At 38.1% G+C, this 14,994-nt stretch overlaps 1 non-coding gene across 1 annotated transcript; it reads left to right on the top strand.

Annotated features, from left to right (window-relative positions):
- The first annotated feature begins 7,124 nt into the window (after positions 1-7,124).
- Positions 7,125-7,231, top strand: LOC126005580 (U6 spliceosomal RNA). Its single transcript, XR_007494628.1, has one exon. It is a non-coding gene; the product is annotated as a U6 spliceosomal RNA (small nuclear RNA).
- Positions 7,232-14,994: the final 7,763 nt, after the last annotated feature.

Here is a 14,994-nt window from a genome sequence, read left to right as displayed (position 1 = left end):
CTGTATCTAGAGATCTCTGTGAGATATTCTTTTTTAAAACTAAAATCTAACTACAAACATATTTGTAATCATTGTGCTTAAATAAAATTGTTTAAAGAAATAAAAATCACAAAATAAATAAATAAAAAATAGTGAAATGGGTCAATTTTGGAGTGAGCAAAGTAAATGTGAAAGATCGTAGGCTGGAGATAAGTCTTGAACCCCTCACTTTAATTATAGTACTTTCAAGCTGTGTTTTTAAAAATTAAGTTTTAAATTATGCTTGATTGCTTGAGCAAATGTGTTAATGAAAGGCAGTTGTCAATTTAAAATGTGTTCCATAAAATGTGCTCAGATATTTGGATTGACAATGAATGTGGTTGAATGGTGAGCCACATAGAAAGAAAAGAAAAGAAAAGAAAGAAAGAAGGAAGGAAAGAAAGATAGAAAGAAGGAAAGAAAGGAAGAAAGAAAGAAGAAAGAAAGAAAGAAAGAAAAGAGAAAGAAGAGAAAGAAAGAAAGAAAAGAAAGAAAGAAAGAAAGAAAGAAAGAAAGAAAGAAAGAAAGAAAGAAAGAAAGAAAGAAAGAAAGAAAGAAAGAAAGAAAGAAAAAGAAAGAAAGAAGGAAGGAAAGAAAGATAGAAAGAAGGAAAGAAAGGAAGGAAGGAAAGAAAGGAAGGAAGGATGGAAGAAAGGAAGGAAGAAAGAAAAGAAGAAAGAAAGAAAAAAGAAAGAACAAAAGGAGGGAGGGAGGGAGGAATGAAAGAAGTGAGAGAGGGAAGGAATGAAAGGAAGGGAGAGAATAGGAGAGAAGGTAAGAGTAGGGAAGTGTAGAGCAAAAGGGAACAAAAGAGTGGAGAAGAGAGATTTGAAAAAGAAAGGTCATTCTTTTTAAATGAGTCATAGAAATTGTTTTCTGCATTATTTGAATTGAGCATATTTCATTGTTTAAGACTGACTTTGAGAACTGGCAAAATAGTACAGTGGATAAGGCACTTACTTTGCACTCAGCCAAATGGGTTCAATCCCTGATACCATATATGGCCCTCCAGTCCTGCTTGGAGTGTTGATCCAGGAATTAGCCCTGAGCATAGTCAGCTATAACCCTCACATTTAAAAACAAATTTACTTCATTTTAATTTTGTAATGAATTTTGCATAGTCAGTATTCAAAATATTATTAGTGCTTTTAGTTGTGGAATGGTGGAATGTGACTGCCATCTTATAAGTATCTGATTCTCTTTAAAAGCTCTGAGGAACAGAAGAAACAAACTCCTGTTTAAGGAGATCTAATCTCTCTCTCTCTCTCTCTCTCTCTCTCTCTCTCTCTCTCTCAGTTCTGAAGTTTTGAATATTTTTCAAGTATCTCCAAATGACTTTAATTTTGGATTCAGTAACCATTACCTGAGATAAACAGATTTTTTTTTTAATTAAAAATGACTTTCTTTCAGAGAGTGTCAAGATTATTTGGAAAGACCCTACAATTTAGTGATGTTAACATTATTTAAGAGTTTATATAATTATCTAAAGGAGAATTTCCAGATGGCAAAGGCGAAAGAATTCTGCATATGAAAGACACAAAATGAACATAATAGAACATTCCCACCTCTTCAGAGACTTCTGGGCTCTCCAGAGTCTGCTTCCCTTCTTCCTTCCTTTATCTAACAGCATTTCTTAGAGTTTTATTCACTGTATTGAGACTACTTGTTCCTGTCTGCCTCTACACTAGACAGTCAAATCCCTGGGGTGCTGTTTGTCATTGCCTTCAGCATTTAAAACATAGTCCATTGCAAAATGGATAGTTCAAGAAAAAAATGTGTTAGTGTGTAGAATAAATGAACTGCTTTTCTCTCATTCTATTATAAAATTTTCTTACCAGCCTTTTTCCTATATCTACCTGATCTAAAACTAATGAATAAAATAATGACATCATTTCAACTCATATTTAGACACACCTGTTACCTGATGGCCAATATTCTATCCTGATGTGAGATTAATACATGTTATTACTTATCTTCTATCTCTTTTTATTAACCTAAAATTCATGGATTGAAACTTTCTCTCTCTTTCTTTTTTTTTTTGTTTTTTTTTTGGGGCACACCATTTGATGCTCAGGGGTTACTCCTGGCTAAGCGCTCAGAAATTGCCCCTGGCTTGGGGGGACCATATGGGACGCCGGGGGATCGAACCGCCGTCCTTCCTTGACTAGCGCTTGCAAGGCAGACACCTTACCTCTAACGCCACCTTGCCAGCCCTGAAACTTTCTCAATTCATAAAGTTGACATTTGTATTTATTGCTGATTTTCAGGTATTTTCACACCGTGATGTTTTTGGGATCTGAAGATTTATACTGCCAAATAAAAACATTGGTGCAACAAAGCAGGAAGTATTCTAGAAAAGTGGCAGAGGACGTTGCTATCAAGTAAGGAACTCACCTGAGTCTGCTAACAATTTGATGAAATTTGACTTGGAGACTCTAAGCAGTTGGTAGAAACAAGTAACAGTTAACTGTTAGTCGAAGCAGCAGATAGTAAAACCAAGGTAGGTCTAGGCTCGAGTACTGAAAAGGATTACAAAGTCCACTGACATGTGTACTGCTCCCTAATATCCCTGTTAGAGTCAGTGATAAAACAGTTGATGGGGCTGTGAGGGGAGCTAGGAATGTGTGGGCTAGTGTGCCTGGACTTAAAGGATAGAAATTAGAACTTATCAGAAATCAGAACTTTCAAACAAAGACCTAGTTTTTTTTTTTTTTTTTTTTTTTTTTGGTTTTTGGGCCACACCCAGTAACGCTCAGGGGTTACTCCTGGCTATGTGCTCAGAAGTTGCTCCTGGCTTGGGGGACCATATGGGACACCGGGGGATCGAACCGCGGTCCGTCCAAGGTTAGCGCAGGCAAGGCAGGCACCTTACCTTTAGCGCCACCGCCCGGCCCCAAGACCTAGTTTTTTAAACAAACTCTAGTCCTAAACTGAAACCTAAACTGAAAGTTTTTTCATTTGAAGAGAAACTAAGGATAGGGCTTGATTTACCCTGAGACTTCAGCAATGAAGAAAGTGGTAGCCCCGAGTTAGACAAGTGTGGGAAGCAAAAACCAGACATGATCATTCTGGATAATCACTGGCTTTTACTCTCTGAGCCAGAGAATGAGGAAAAGCCAATATCATTGCCTAATCACAGACAATACTTATTAGAGTACACTCATTTTTCAAGATAGTTTATTTTATGTTTATAAAATGTTATTAAAAAGCATATTATTGTCCCCCATGTCTTTCTTCTTCTGTGAAAACCTGGCAACTGTAACCACACCTACAACTGCAGTTGCCATGTTCGAACCAGGACATCTTCCAGGAGGGCTCGAGCTGAGTATTTGTAGTAAAATTTGTAGTATCATAGCTTTGAAATTCTTGGCAACTTCATGTGTTTAATGCTGTCATCCCAATTTAACAGACTGGCCAACAGCAAGAGCTTACTAAACTTTCTGCCATTGTATTAATGACTTCATTGGTGATACGGTAATTTTTACAAGTGAACTTGCTATTGTAATTTTTACTTTTTCTCTTCTATTTTATTTTTTCTTTCATTTTTTGTTTATTTTTGGGCCACAGCCGGTGATGCTCAGGGGTTATTCCTTGCTATGTGCTCAGAAGTCAGTTCTGACTAGGGGACCATATGGGACATTGGGGATGGAATCCAGGTTCTTTCTGGGCAGTGCGTGCAAGGCAAATGTCCTACCGCTGTGCTATCATTCCGGCCCCTTTTTCTTTCATTTTTTAAAATAACTTTGCTTTTACTTATCTGGAAACAAATATTTATGGTCAAGTATGTGATGCATTTTCTTTAAATAAATTAATTAAAGGGGCCGAAGAGGTGGCGCTAGAGGGAAGGTGTCTGCCTTGCAAGCACTAGCCAAGGAAGGACCACAGTTCGATCCCATATGGTCCCCCCAAGCCAGGAGCTATTTCTGAGCGCATAGCCAGGAGTAACCCCTGAGCATCAAACGGGTGTGGCCCAAAAACAAAATAAAACAAACAAACAAAAAAACAAACCCAGGACGAAGCAGAAGTTTTCCAAACACCACGAAAGCACCACCGGTAGAGTAAATGAACCTGAACGGAGTCTATAGCTAATCCCGTGACAATATACCCCAAGGGTGGAGAAACCCCATAGCGCTTAGGCCAAGTGAATTCTTTTTCGAATGACCCCAATATTTACTGTGCCAGTGCAGGAGGGAAAAAAAAGACAAAAAGCACAAAACATTTTTTTATCTTTTATATATTATTTTTTCTTCATTTATTATTATTATTATTATTTTTATTTTTATTTGCCTATCTACTTTTTGTCGATTTCTTTGTTTTGGTGTGGTTATTGAAGTTGTTGTCCCCATTTATATTTATATATATTTTTTTCTTCTTTTCTTTTCTTTCTTTAGGTGCTCCGCCATGTTTTTTAACTCAAGACCATGGCTTTTTTTGTGGTGCCTATCGTTATCACTGGAGTGCTCACTGGATATTTGACAATTCTTTTTGTACTGTTGGGATGTTTCACCTTATTTTTCTCCTTCATCTCTCAAACTGACGATGAGAGCCTCTAGAAGGATTCCGCCCATTTTCAGCATATTAGACTTTTACCCCAGTTTACTACTTTTCTCTTCTTCAAATAAAACAACATAACTTGAACTATGTAGTTCTTCCTCCCAGTTAGAGGGGGAAATAAGGGAGGCACCAAGACCAAAACTTCTAAGTAGTAAGCTAGGTACAGAGGGGACCACATATTCTCGCAGCCCTGGGGGTGAGGGAGGAGGATATGGGAGGTAGGACGAACACGGAGGGGTAGGGAAGACAAATCGGTGATGGGAACCCCCCTGATTTTATGTAAATATGTACCCATAATATTATTGTCAACAATATGTAAACTACTATGATCAAAATTAAAATCATATTAAAAATAAATTAAATAAAAAATTAAAAAATGCATACCTTGACCTATGGTTATAATATAAAAATATATATTTATATATATTATAGTGAAGGGACTGTGTCTGAAATAGTGTTGACATTTATGGTCTTAGTGTATACTGTTACCTCACCACCACCAAAGTATACAGAACCCCCACTCCCTGCTATGCCCCTATATCACATTATGTCCATCAACACAACCACCCCCAAATCTGGGGTTCAATAATATACTCTCACACAAGAATTAAAACATTCAGTAAATAGAATACAGTTGAATCAGCCAGATTTGTAGACACAGGTAGTTGAATTGATCACAAAAATGAGGAACATTTTAAACATCAAAAGGACTGAATATTAATAATAGCTATTATTTATTTATTTTATTTGAAGAAGCCTCCCAAGCAGTGTTTAGGTGGAAATTCCAAGGGTTCACTGCAAAGCTCCAAGGATGAAAAGTAGCTTAAGCCTTGCTTTGAGGAAGTAAACACCACACTATCCCTGGTGCTAGAGTTGCTTTTTGAGATCTAATTGTTTTAAGAACTTTACATTTATCATCTTAGTTAATTTTTATGACAGTTCTGAATTATAGCCTAAATTTATGATTGAGGAATGTGGCATTCCAAGAGGTTAAATAATTTGTTTATATCACTCAGCTTCCATATTTAGAATGAAAATACAGGTGTACAATGATCCAAAGTTCATGCTCTGACCCCTGAGCTAGTGATGTTAAGGAATTGGGCTCTGACATAGTAATGACAAAAACTCTGCCCGAGAAGCCATCAAATTTGGATCGAAGTTTACTATTCATTATTTTTTATATCTTAAGATCTATAATGTAATATAAGTAATATGTCACATAAGTACAAAATGCATATTGTGTTATTGATCTAATTCCAAAGAAGGAAATGTTTCTAAATGAAGGATTTGTTTGCTGACTGTGTTGAAAGGCATGATAAAGGCAATGGTTTCATCTAAGAAATAACTGTTTTGAAAGATAGTTACAGCCACATAATTTTTTTTAAATGATTCAAGGTAGTTTTTATTAAATAAAGTTTACTTAGAAAGATGTGAAAGGAGAGCAGAATACATGTTCAAGAGAGAATGCAGGCTTCTCCTAAGGGGAAAAAAACTAAATAAACAAAGCAAGAAACATGTTAAAAAGAGCCTGAACTCTGGCTGGCTCAGGGGACCATTTGGGAAGCCAGGGATGAAACCCAGATCAGCAAGGTGCAAGGCAAACACCACAACTGCTGAAGCATCATTCTGGCTCATATAGACCTCTTTTTTTTTTTTTTTTTTTTTTTTTGGTTTTTGGGCCACACCCGTTTGACGCTCAGGGGTTACTCCTGGCTATGTGCTCAGAAATCGCCCTGGCTTGGGGGGACCATATGGGACGCCGGGGGATCGAACCGCGGTCCTTCCTTGGCTAGCGCTTGCAAGGCAGACACCTTACCTCCAGCGCCACCTACCCGGCCCCTCATATAGACCTCTTTTTAAAAAAATCAAATTCCAAAATAATTTACACAGAGAAATAATACAGGATTAAGATGCTAACTTTGCATACAGCTGACCCCAGTTTGATATGTATTTTATTTTATTTTTGTTTTTTGTTTTTTGGGCCACACCCGGCGGTGCTCAGGGGTTACTCCTGGCTGTCTGCTCAGAAATAGCTCCTTGCACGCACGGGGGACCATATGGGACACCGGGATTCCAACCAACCACCTTTGGTCCTTGGATTGGCTGCTTGCAATAGGCCCATGTATCAATAGGCCCGCTGAGTTTTCTCCTCAGTGTGGATAATTGAATGAGATGTCTGTTAATGGAACTGACACTCTGCATGCTTTATAACAAACATGTAATTTGCCTATACATGATTCTTCCTTCTGCTCCCTGTATAGAGTAAATCATTTACTTCCCAACATAAGGATTTTTTTTTGTGGTTTTTGGGTCACACCCGGCAGTGCTCAGGGGTTATTCCTGGCTTCAGGCTCAGAAATTGCTCCTGGCAGGCACGGGGGACCACATGGGACGTCGGGATTCGAACCGATGACCTCCTGCATGAAAGGCAAATGCCTTACCTCCATGCTATCTCTCTGGCCCCCAACATAAGGATTTTTACAGGCAAATATAGCCTTGATTAATAGTTTCTGTTTACCTAGAAAAACTCAGTACTAAAATAAAGACACTTAGTGCTTGCTTCGGCAGCACATATACTAAAATTGGAACGATACAGAGAAGATTAGCATGGCCCCTGCGCAAGGATGACACGCAAATTCGTGAAGCGTTCTATATTTAAAAAATAAATAAATAAATAAAATAAAGACACTTAGAAACAACTCTTTTCCCTCTTTATTTAAGGTGCCTTTGCAGCTGCTGTTTTTGGGGACATCTCTCAAAAGGACCTTGAATACTTGTTAACTTTTATCTCAGAGTTAACATCAAGAAGGTTTGGCCTGGGATGTTGCTTTGGGCTGTTGAACTTTTACCAGGAAAAGAATAACATCTTTTTTAGATGTAGTTCAAACCCTAGACTAGGGCTTTTTTATTGGTCTCAAGATATATACATTCTGGTCATGGTTCTAGCAGCCCTCAGTGTAGTTATTTTTTTATAACTGCACTCACCACTCTTTGTGGTAAGCTTCATGAAGTGAGCTGGAAGTTCCAGCCTTCCTCTCATTGTCTCTGAGGATTGTTGCAAAAATGACTTTTGTTTTTCTTAAAACCCATAGATGAGTGAGACTATTATGCGTCTCTCTCTCTCTCTCTCCCTCTGACTTATTTCACTCAGCATAATAGACTCCATGTACATCCATGTATAGGAAAATTTCATGACTTCATCTCTCCTGACGGCTGCATAATATTCCATTGTGTATATGTACCACAGTTTCTTTAGCCATTCGTCTGTTGAAGGGCATCTTGGTTGTTTCCAGAGTCTGGCTATTGTGAATATTGCTACAATAAACATTGGTGTGAAGAAGTGTTTTTTTTTTTTATTGTATTCTTGTGTTCCTAGGGTATTTTCCTAGGAGTGGTATAGCTGGATTGTATGGGAGCTCAATTTCTAGTTTTTGGAGGAATCTCCATATCGCTTTCCAAAGAAGTTGGTCTAGACAGCATTTCCACCAGCAGTGGATAAGAGTTCCTTTCTCTCCACATCTCCGCCAGCACTGATTGTTCTCATACTTTGTGATGTGTTCCAGTCTCTGTGGTGTGAGATGGTATCTCATCATTGTTTTGATTTGCATCTCCCTGATGATCAGTGATGAGGAGCATTTTTTATGTGCCTTTTGGCCATTTGTATTTCTTTTTTATCAAAGTGCCTGTTCATTTCTTCTCCCATTTTTGATGGGATTAGATGTTTCTTTCTTGTAAAGTTCTGTCAGTGCCCTGTATATTTTGGATATTAGCCCTTTATCTGATGGGTATTGGGTGAATAGTTTCTCCCACACGGTGGGTGGCTCTTGTACCCTGGGCACTATTTCTTTTCAGGTGCAGAAGCTTCTCAGCTTAATGTATTCCCATCTGTTTATCTCTGCTTTCACTTGTTTGGAAAGTGCAGTTTCCTCCTTGAAGATGCCTTTAGTCTCAATGTCATAAAGTGTTTTACCTACGTGTTGTTCTATATACCTTATGGTATCAGGTCTGATATCAAGGTCTTTAATTCATTTGGATTTTACCTTCATACATGATGTTAACTGGGGGTCTATGTTTGCTTTTTTGCAAGGGGCTAACCAGTTCTGCCAGCACCACTTGTTGAAGAGGTTTTCCCTGCTCCACTTAGGATTTCTTGCTCCCTTGTCAAAAATTAGGTGATTGTATGTCTGGGGAACATTGTCTGAGACTCAAGCCTATTACACTGATCTGAGGGTCTGTTTTTATTCCAATACCATGCTGTTTTGATAACTATTGCTTTGTAGTACAGTTTAAAGTTGGGAAAAGTAATGCCCCCCATTTTCCTTTTCCCTAGGAGTGCTTTAGCTATTCGAGGGTGTTTATTGTTCCAGATAAACTTCATAAGTGTTTGATCCACTTCTTTGAAGAATGTCATGGGTATTTTTAAGGGGATCGCATTAAATCTGTACAATGCTTTGGGGAGTATTGCCATTTTAATGATGTTAATCCTACCAATCCATGAGCAGGGTATGTGTTTCCATTTCCGTGTGTCCTCTCTTATTTTTGGAGCAGGGCTTTATAATTTTCTTTGTATAGGTCCTTCATGTCTTTGGTCAAGTTGACTCCAAGATATTTGAGTTTGTGTGGCACTAATGTGAATGGGATTTCCTTCTTGACATCCATATCTTCCCTATCATTATTGTTGTATAAAAAGGCCATTGATTTTTGTGTGTTAATTTTGTAGCCTGCCACCTTGCTATATGAGTCTATTGTTTCTAGAAGCTTTTTTGTAGAGACTTTAGGGTTTTCTAAGTAGAGTATCATGTCATCTGCAAACAGTGAGAGCTTGACTTCTTCCTTTCCTATCTGGATTCCCTTGATATCTTTTTCTTGCCTGATCACTATAGCAAAAACTTCTAGTACTATGTTGAAGAGGAGTGGTGAGAGCGGACAGCCCTGTCTTATACCAGAATTTAGAGGAAAGGCTTTTAGTTTTTCTCCATTGAGGATGATATTTGCCATTGGCTTGTGGTAGATGGCTTTAACTAGATTGAGAAAAGTTCCTTCCATTCCCATCTTGCTGAGAGTTTTGATCAAGAATGCGTGTTGGATCTTATCAAATGCTTTCTCTGCATCTATTGATATGATCATGAGATTTCTACTTTTCTTGTTGTTTATGTTGTGTATGATATTGATAGATTTATAGATGTTAAACCATCATTGCATTTCTGGGATGAAACCTACTTGGTCGTAGTGTATGATCTTCTTGATGATGCATTGGATTCTATTTGCCAGGATTTTGTTGAAGATCTTTGCATCTGCATTCATCAGGGATATTGGTCTGTAATTTTCTTTTTTGGCAGCATCTTTGTCTGGTTTTGGTATCAAGGTGATGTTGGCTTCATAAAAGCTGTTTGGGAGTGTTCCCGTTTTTTTCAATTTCATGGAAGAGCCTGGCTAGGATTGGTAGTAGCTCCTCTTGGAAGGTTTGAAAGAATTTATTAGTAAATCCATCTGGGCCTGGGCTTTTCTTTTTAGGCAGATGTTTGATTACAGCTTCAATTTCCTCAATAATGATGTGGGTATTTAGATAGGCTATATCTTCCTTACTTAATTGTGTAAGGCTATGTGTCCAAGAATTTATCCATTTCTTCTAGGTTCTCATGTTTAGTAGCATAAAGTTTCTCAAAGTTGTCTCTGATTACTCTTTGAATCTCTGCAGTATCTGTCGTGATCTCCGCCTTCTCATTTCTAATATGGGTTATCAGATCTCTCTCTCTCTCTCTCTCTCTCTCTCTGTGAGTTTTGCCAATGGTCTATCAATCTTGTTTATTTTTTCAAAGAACCAACTTCTGCTTTTGTTGATCTTTTGGATTGTTTTTTGGTTTTCCACTTCATTGAGTTCTGCTTTCAGTTTTGTTATTTCCTTCTGTCTCCCTATTTTTGGTTCCTTTCATTGGTCATTTTCCAATTTTATGAGCTGCGTCATTACGTTATTCAGGTATGCCCTTCTTCCTTCCTGATGTGTGCTTGCAAAGCTATAAATTTTCCTCTCAGGACCGCTTTTGCTGTGTCCCATAGATTCTGGCAGTTTGTGCCTTCATTATCATTTGTTTCCAGGAAAGTTTTGATTTCCTCTTTGATTTCATCTCGGACCCACTGGTTGTTCAGTAGCAGGGTGTTTAAATTCCAATTGTTAAAGTTTTTCTTCTGTGTGGCTTTATAGTTCACAACTAATTTCAGAGCCTTGTGGTCAGCAAAGGTAGCCTGCAAGATTTCTATCCTCTTGATTTTATAAAGGTATGTTTTATGTGTCAGCATGTGGTCTATCCTGGAGAAGAATATGTATCCAGGTTTTTTTGGGTGGAGTGCCCTATATATCTACTAGTCCTCTTTCTCCCATTACTCTTTTCAGGGCTAGTATGTTTTTGTTGGGTTTCAGTCTGGTTGACCTATCAAGTGTTGACATGGCCGTGTTGAGGTCTCCCACAATTATTGTGTTATTATTGATGCCTTTTTTTAGATTTGTCAGTAATTGTATTAGATAATTTGCTGGTCTCTCATTGGGTGCATATATGTTTAATAGTCTGATTTCTTCCTGTTGCACATATCCCTTGATTAGTACATAGTGTCCATCTTTGTCCCTTACAACTTTTCTGAGTATAAAGTTGCTGTCATCAGATATTAATATTGCCACCCCAGCTTTTTTTTCCTGGTTTTTGGGTCACACCCAGCAGTGCTCAGGGATTATTCCTGGCTCCAGGCTCAGAAATTGCTCCTGGCAGGCACGGGGGACCATATGGGATGCCGAGATTTGAACTGATGACCTTCTGCATGAAAGGCAAACACCTGACCTTCATGCTATCTCTCCAGCCCCAAACCACCCCAGCTTTTTTAAGTGTGTTGTTTGATTGGATGATTTTCCTCCAGCCTTTGATTTGAGTCTATGTTTTTTCTGACTATTCAGGTGTGTTTCTTGTAGGCAGCAGAATTTTGGATTCATCTTTTTTACCTATTTTGCTACTCTGTGTCTTTTAATTGGTGAATTTAGTCCATTGACATTGAGGGAGATGATTGTCATAGGATTTAATATCATCTTTATAGATAAGTTTGCTGTGTTTGTTGGTCTCTCTTGTCTTAAAGTAGACCTTTCAGTTTTTCCTTTAAGGCTGGTTTTTCATCTGTGAAGTTTCTGAGCTGTTGTTTAGCCATGAAGCTATGTATGCTTTCTTCAAACCTGAACGTGAGTCAGGCTGAGTGCAGTATTCTCGGTGAGGCATTCATTTCATTCAGTCTTGTCACAATATCCCACCACTGTCTTCTGACCCTGAGAGTTTCTTGTGACATGTCTGCTGTAAGTCTTAGGGATGCTCCTTTGAATGTAATTTCCCTTTTTGATCTTGCTGCTTTCAGTATTCTATCTCTATCTGTGGGATTTGTCATTGTAATGAGGATGTGTCTTGGGGTGTTTTTCTTTGGGTCTCTTTTAGCTGGTACTCTTTGGGCATGCAGGATTTGATTGCATGTAGTCTTTAACTCTGGCAGTATCTCTTTGATGATGTCTTTGACAGTTGATTCTTCCTGGAGATCTCTTACCTGGGCCTCTAGGACTCCGATGATTTTTATGTTGTTTCTGTTGAGTTTATCAAAGACTTCTGTTTTCATCTGTTTGCATTCCTTGAGTACTTTTTCATTGCCTGATCGTTTGTCCTAAGGTTCTTTTCCAGTTTCTTCTGCTGTATTGAGTTTTTCTGCATCTCATCTTCCAGTACTCTGATTCTCTCCTCAGCTGCTGTTACCCTGCTGTCGAGGCCATCCACTGAGGTTTTCAGTTGAGCTACCGTGTTTTTCAGATCTGCTCTTTCAGTTTGGAGTTTTCTGATTTCTGTCTTTGTGTTCTGTTCAGATTGATCTATGCTTTCTTTGAGGTCTACAAACATCTTCCATATTTCTATTTTAAGTTCCTTATCCGAGAGGTTAATCAGATGGTTGGAATTTTTTTAGGTCATCCAAGCTATCGTCTTCATTCTCTGCATGGTGTTTGCCTGCGAGTTTTCCCCATTATCACGCTAGTAGTGTGGTTTCACCTGCGTGTTGTGGTGGGGTTTATTGATTAGAAAGAGTGCGCGACCGGAGGGGCCGCACTCTTCCGGGCCTCTAGGTGACAATTTTTGGGGGTTCGCTTCCCAGGGCTCTGAGGAGAGCTTCAAGAATTCAGAAAAGACAGAGAAGCACAGGACAGGGCTCCCTTCAGGTACTCAGTTTCCTCAGAAGAACACAATATTAAATTTTAATAAAATTTTAGTATTGAAGGAGTCTCCATTTAAATATTTTTTAAAATAATTTTTCAGTTCTTTTGAAAAATAGACTTTACTGTTTAATAATTGGGATTTTTGTTTGATTCTTTAGATCACTTTAAAATATTTATAATTTTACTTATTTTATTATTGTTATTATTATTGTTGTTTTGGAGGCTACACTCAGTGGTGCTTAAGGTTTATCTCAGTTCTGCACTCAGGGTTTACTGCTGGTAGGACTTGGGGGATAATATTGGTGCTGGGGATGGAATCCAGGTCATCCATAAGCAAGGCAAATGCTCTACCCTCTGTACTATCACTCTAGACCCTGACTTGATTTTTCTTTTTTTTAAGAAATTTTAATTATTTTTTTTTGTTTTGTCATCTGACCATACCCAGTGCTGTTCAGGGATCATCTTGATACCTAAGCCAGACAGAGATGCTACCAAAAAAGAAAATTACAGACCAATATCGCTGATGAATACAGATGCAAAAATTCTCAACAAAATCCTGGCATATAGGAGTCAATGCCTCATTAAGAAGATCATCCACTATGATCAAGTAGGTTTCATCCCAGGAATGCAAGGCTGGTTTAACATCCGTAAATCTATCAACATAATTCACAACATCAACAACAAGAAAAATAGAAATCACATGATCATATCAACAGACGCAGAGAAAGCATTTGATAAGGTCCAACACCCATTCTTGATCAAAACTCTCAGCAAGATGGGAATGGAAGGAACCTTTCTCAATATAGTTAAGGCCATCTACCACAAGCAAATATGTTCTCAATGGAGAAAAACTGAAAGCCTTTCCTGTAAATTCTGGCACAAGACAAGGCTGTCCTCTCTCACCACTCTTATTCAACATATCACTGGAAGTACTTGCTATAGCAATTAGGCAGGAAAAAGATATCAAGGGAATCCAGATAGGAAAGGAAGAAGTTAAGCTCTCACTGTTTGCAGATGACATGATACTCTACCTAGAAAACCATAAAGTCTCTACGAAAAAGCTTCTAGAAACAATAGACTCATATAGCAAGGTGGCAGGCTACAAAATTAACACACAAAAATCAATGGCCTTTCTATACACCAATAGTAATAAGGAAGAAATGGACATTAAGTAAAGAACCCCATTCACAATAGTGCCACACAAACTCAAGTATCTTGGAATCAACTTGACTAAAAATGTGAAGGACCTATACAAAGAAAACTATAAAACTCTGCTCCAAGAAATAAGAGAGGACACGAGGAAATGGAAGCACATACCCTTCTCATGGATTGGCAGGATTAACATCATTAAAATGGCAATACTCCCCAAAGCACTGTACAGATTTAATGCAATTCCTCTAAAGATACCCATGACATTCTTCAAAGAAGTGGATCAGGCACTTTTGAAATTCATTTGGAACAATAAACATCCTAGAATAGCTAAAGCAATCATTGGGAAAAAGAATATGGGAGGAATTACTTTCCCCAACTTTAAACTGTACTACAAAGCAATAGTTATTAAAACTGCATGGTGTTGGAATAAAGACAGGCCCTCAGATCAGTGGAATAGGCTTGAATACTCAGAGAATGTTCCCCAGACATACAATCACCTAATTTTTGATTAAAGAGCAAGAAATCCTAAATGGAGCAAAGAAAGCCTCTTCAACAAGTGGTGTTGGCACAACTGGCTAGCCACTTGCAAAAAAATTAAACTTAGACCCCCAGCTAACATCATGTACGAAGGTTAAATTCAAATGGATGAAAAACCTCAATATCAGACCCGATACCATAAGATATATAGAACAACACGTAGGTAAAACACTCCAGGACATTGAGACTAAAGGCATCTTCAAAGAGGAAAAAGCACTCTTCAAGCAAGTGAAAGCAGAAATTAACAGATGGGAATATATTAAACTGAGAAGCTTCTGCACCTCAAAAGAAATAGCACTCAGGATACAAGAGCCCCCCACTGAGTGGGAGAAACTATTCACCCAATATCCATCAGACAAGGGGCTAATATCCAAAATATACAAGGCACTGACAGAAATTTACAAGAAAAATACATCTAATCCCATCAAACAATGGGGAGAAGAAATGGACAGACACTTTGACAAAGAAGAAATAGAAATGGCCAAAAGACACATGAAAAAGTGCTC

This window comes from Suncus etruscus, chromosome 3 (genome assembly GCF_024139225.1).
Source record: "Suncus etruscus isolate mSunEtr1 chromosome 3, mSunEtr1.pri.cur, whole genome shotgun sequence".
NCBI classification, from domain to species: Eukaryota; Metazoa; Chordata; class Mammalia; order Eulipotyphla; family Soricidae; genus Suncus; species Suncus etruscus.
This window is presented reverse-complemented; position numbering and strand designations above follow the sequence as displayed.